The sequence below is a fragment of the Pundamilia nyererei genome, unplaced genomic scaffold, assembly GCF_000239375.1.
Source record: "Pundamilia nyererei isolate P.nyererei 1_Seehausen unplaced genomic scaffold, PunNye1.0 scaffold00010, whole genome shotgun sequence".
Lineage (NCBI taxonomy): Eukaryota > Metazoa > Chordata > Actinopteri > Cichliformes > Cichlidae > Pundamilia > Pundamilia nyererei.
In genome coordinates, this window is record NW_005187411.1 from 2255215 (window position 1) to 2260934 (window position 5720).

Here is a 5720-nt window from a genome sequence, read left to right on the forward strand (position 1 = left end):
AAAAATTAATGACACTAAAGTTTGTCCTATAGAAAGCTTTTGTTTTGTTTGTGTGAAAATCTCTGGCATACAGCAGTTAGATTCATTTGCTAGTTTTTCGGATTCCCAACGACCCTGAAAAGAATAAGCAGAAGAGACTGGGAGGATGGATGGATGGATGGAGTAGAGCTGTTTTTGTAGTGTATATGAGCTATGTAGTTGTTCTTTGCCTCTCAGTTAGGGCTTTGCGTTCTTTCATATCCCTATGTAAGTTGATGGTGTTGCCACAGAGGAAAATTTCCTTCCAACATGCATCACTGTTTGCAGTTTTTCCATGTACAAAAAAGGCTATGAAGTACCTCTACACCATACTTTCTCACGCACTGCAGCCTGCATGTTGCTGCTCAGTGCCACTGGGTCAGGTGATCACTAGACGAGATAAAATGACAAATATACAGTATATTGAGTCTGCTCTTTAGATCCTGCAAAAATCCAACTGTGAGAGATCGTCCTGAGTCTTTGACTTTGTGACTTTTGTATCTTTGTTTCACTTTTAGTCTTTTGTTCTGATTACTTATATACTATAGGTTCCATTTACATTTTGAGTATTTGTTTTTACTTCCTAGTGCCTTTCATTTTAATCCTCCTCCCCTAGTGTTTCATTGTATATTAAGTCTCCTTAACCTGCGTAGTTGCTTCCTGTTTTACTTTGATGGTCATGTGTCTCTGGTGTTTTGTATAAAATTTTACCTCCCAAATCACTTTCAGCTGTGTTCCCCATACACTACCCCTCCCCTCATTATCTTGTGTATATTTTGTCTGAGTCTCCTCTTTGTTCTTTGTTGCATCACTCGCAGTCCTCTTTCCTTGCTTGGTGTGTACTGAGAGATCTGGAATTTAGTTTTACTGGCTTTGTTCTGTAAACTGTAGTGGACTTTTTTAATTCAGTGAATTCTTTAGTATTAAATGCTGATTTGAGTTTAGTTCCTGTTTGACTCTTGCATTTTGCTCCTCAAAACGTTAATGCTCGTGACCATTTCTAAACTTTAGATTAAACTTAAATCCTTTCTTTTCATAAAGCTTAGAGTTGGGCCTAAATCATGTGAACCTTAACCATCCCTTATTTATGCTGCTCTAGGCTTATACAGTTAAGGGCGTTGCTACAGTTCACTGCGCATTTCTTCACCTATATCTTTTTATTCATCATGGGTTTTAATGCTAATACCACAGAAAAAAGATAACAGTTGTCATGGTTCCAGTAACACAGTGCTTTGAGTTTGTTGGTTCATGATTTATTTGGGGGTTATGTTCTAGTTTTGTATATTATATTAATATTATTTCCCATTACTTCAGAATTTTGTTATAGTTCTTTCTAGCTTTGTTCCTTGATTTATGTTCCCCTTTGGGATCGTTGTGTCCCCACGCCTTCTGATTTTTCTGTGTTCCAACTCTGTGGCTGTCAGCCCCATGTCACTTTCCCATCGTCAAATAGTCTTCTGTCTGTTTGCTATGTCTACTTCCAAAGATCTCAGCGTTCAGTTTATCAATATAGTACACCCCCTTTGGGACACTTACAGAGAATTTGTCTGTTTTTAAACATCGAGCCAAAATGTCAGAATCTCATGATAATTCACAGAGATACTGTTTAGTGCATTTAAAAACATCCTGTGGGATCTGGAAAGTGGTTTTCAGCGGGGGAGCTGGCCCCAGGGAGGGGTCACTTGCCCCTCCCTTCCTTCCCTCCCCATCTCCAGCTGCCTCCCTCTTCCCGCTCCACCACAACCACCCACACATGCAGGACCTTGGAGTAGGGGTATGTCACCAGGGTGCAGAGGAGGCCACCCCCCCTGTCCCCTTCTGGCTGCCTCTGCCTCAATTTTATCCCACAACTTAGACATTCACATTACTCACACTCTCATTACACATACATACAGGATCTTGGGGGTGGGCACGATACACGGAATCCAAAGTACCATCAGGGTGTACACCCCACCCCTGGCGTCGTTGCCCACCTCTCAATGTTAAATACACGTAGACAATTAGGGCCAGCAGGAGGGACCATGCGCTTACCTGCTGCTCTCTGGCAGGTAGCTCCATGCCCTCCTGGGTTTTAAATGCACCTTAGAACACACATGCATCAACACTACAATGAGCGACCTGCTGGAGTGGGGGGGCTAGGAGGAGGAGTTGGCCGTCCGACTGCGGTCTGGAGTGTGGGGCCTCCCTGCTGCTGCGGAGTCGGGCCGGTCTGCCTCCCCCCACCGCAGGGAAAAGGGTAACACCACCTGGGTCTGGGTGCAGTTCCCCCCTCCAGGGGCAAGGTACCTAGACCCGGGGCTTAGAGTACGCTTGGGGAGTGTGATCGTGTGTACAGCGTCTCTTTATGTCTGTCTCCACGTTGGTTGAGTGTGGAGTAAGTGTATATGAGAGCATGAGGGTGGGAATGGATGTTTGTATATGTGTGTGCCTGTATTTCTGTGTCTATATGTCAGGTTGGGTGTCAGGCGCCACCTCTCTGGGGACATCTTAGGCCCTCCAAGGTATGGAGGCCTATCTCCCCCTACCACCACTTCCCCTGCCAGTGGCGGACTCCCTCAGACATCGGTGCGTTGGTGGTTCTTTGTGTCCGGGGATGGGCGTCCACGTACACACCGGCTCACTCCTTGGCGGCCGCTTATCGGGGCCTGGAGCCTGGGGCTTGCTCGGGCCACTTCGGAGGTGGGGTGCCCCCGGCCTCTCGGCCTGGGGCTCGGTCACTCAGGCACGGCTGGCTGCCGGCGGAGCTCACGGGCGCGTCACTGCAACTCCCCCTGGCTTCTGCTCCGCGGCTGCTGAGTGAGCCCTCATCTGGGACTCTCCTCAGCTCTTTCCGGGACAGTGGCGCGGCTGCCCCTCTGTTGGTCTTCCTTGGTCTCTTGTGTTCTGGGGGCCTCTGGATGTCTGGAGTTTTGATCTCCTCCATACCTGCTTCATGCCCTGGAGGACGGGGCTGTGGCCCCCACACACCCTCTAGCAGATCATTACATGAAGGAACCTTTTAAAAAACAAACGCGTCCATGCTCACAGGTGTACACACGGGTGATCACACCCACAAACTACACCCTTTTTGGCTCCTACCTCAAAGCACACTGTGTTCTGTTGATCTTATGTGCTGCACAATAATGTTTAATATTTAGTATTTACTGTCATATTCCCATATATCATTGTGATGTTGTTTATTCTATTACTCTTGTTCTCTTCTGCTTGTTTTCTTTTTTCTTTCTCAGCAGGTGACCCAGGTGATTGACATATGCATTTTTTTTTCTCTGCCCGTTCTGTTGGTTTTTGTCTTTTGCCCTTCTCCCCCGTCCCTCTTCTCAGCTGTTTCTCTTTCCCTCTTTCTTTCTCCCCTTCTTTCCCCCAGTCAAGTCTGTCCTGTATTCAGTAAGTGAAAATAAAATAAACAATAAAAGGTGAATCAAATGGACCATTATGGCAAGGCTGGGATGGTCAATTTGGTAAAGTAAATCCGTTGGGCATCTTTCTTTGCCTTTAGACAACAATTCTGATGGCAAAAGAGCCAAACGGGACAGGCAAGAAAAAAAAATGGAATGTGGTTTTATTTTGTCATAGTCTTGGGTTTTGGACCACTGGTCTTATCTTTTTATTGTATAAATCTGGTTTCATGCTTATTCATTTATTCTGTTCCTCATATGGTCTGGTATGGTTCCTGTATGGTTTCTGTATGGTTTCTGTTTGGTATTCTCTGTTAGTAGTCTGTGTTTATTTCTTCCCTTAGTGTTCCACTTGTGTGGTCATAATTTATTGTTTCCTGATTTATTTTGGTAGCTATTTGTCTTTTGTGTTTTGCTCTTAGTTTTCTCAGTTTACTTGAACTCAAATGAACCCAAATGGGTTCATATCCTCTCTCATCGATTCTGTTTTTATTGATTCAGATATTATTTTACAGTGTGTGTGACACTGAGGTGGTCTAGAAATAAACATAACTGAGTTGACTGATGTAAAAAAAACAGAAAATATTTGATGTAAATATTTATATATATTATCTCTTTGTCCTTTCCTTCATATGATGATTTACTTGGCACCATTTATCTGACACAAAGTGATTGTTATTTATAAAAGTTTAATAAATAAAAAAAAGTCCTGAAATTAATCCTTTAATCTTTAATATAAACATATTTAATGTAGCAGTAAATGAGCCATTACTTAAAAGTCCTCACTTGACCCAGCTCTCTATATCTCAAATTCTTGAAAGAGTAGCTATAAAGCAACTAAGTCATCATCTGCAGGGGAAGTGTTTATTTATAAAGTTTCAGACCTTAGTGATGATTATATGGATTGTTACTCTGTGTCATACCCATACCTATCATGAAAAATCATTCACTTATGACATGAAACACTTAAGTCTAAATAAGAGATTGGAAATAAGATTAACAATAACATGAATGATTATTAAATTAATAACTGTTATTAGAAGAACAACAGAGTAGCAGGCAAATTGTTTTGTGGATGCATATGAGATGCTCAATATTAGCATGAGACCACTAATACTGAAGAAGCCTCTGAGATGAGGTAAAACATTTCCACAAAATATAAAGTCCACTCAGTGATAATTTTCAGCAAAAGCACATGCGAACACTCAGAGATATAGCATATATTGATATAACAAGATGGTAGGGGACAGAGTTTGAACTGAGGGTTTAAATTGTTCATTACAAGCCCTCAGTTTTATTAATTTTATTCATTTAACCACAGCCTTTAATATGGGATTTTTTTTGGCATATGTTGTTATCTGTAAAGCACTTTGACTGCAAAATTTTTCAATTGTGTAATATAAATAAAGGTTGTTTGAATGATTGATATTCTGTCAATAATAATCAGTTTTGTAGCACTGTTATTGTTTGATCAAATCTAAAACCATTTGTTAGAAATCAATTATCAGTCAATATGAGTCATAGATTCCTTCTACATGAGGTTCTCTAGAAACTTACAGTAGTAGAGTGCCCAGCGCAGTAAAAGGGAACAATTATGGCGTCTTTCCAACTACATATTTGTATTCTTGCTATTGAAATCTCAAGACCTAAAACCTTTTGCAGCTTCCCTACACCAGCATACATAATATCCTTGAGAATTCACTCTTTTTCAGTCTTTTCACTCGCCATGGGTTTGAGGAGTGAAGATACGTGCATCAGTTTTATTTTTATTGCACAAAAGCACAAGAGCTCGACGGTAAAGTAGATGCTGCACCGAGACAGAAACAGTCGCATTGTTGTGGAAACTTGTGGAAAACTGTTACCCCGGTTTCAATTGTCCATTAAGGTCGTGTCGGAAAGGTGGATGCTGTACAAGATAAGGACAATAGCGACAATACCTCCCACCCACTCAATGACCTGCTGGCCTGTCACAGGAGCACGTACACTGAGAGATTGAGATTACCCAAATGCATCACTGAACAACACAGGAAATCACTCCTGCCTGTACAACTGATCCATCTAATGCACAGTACACAATGCAATAGTTACACCCTTTGTGATGGCTGCATGCAACCACACAATTGAGATACTTAGGTAATATTCATTTGGTCTTTTGTCTTATGTTTACGTTATACTCTAAAGCTTCTGTGATCATAAGTTAACTAATTTGATATTTTGAGTTTTCCTGTAATGCATGACAGCACTAAGCTATAGCCCAAATGGTGGCATAGACTTTGCTTTGCATTGTTTGTTATTTTATATAGGTAT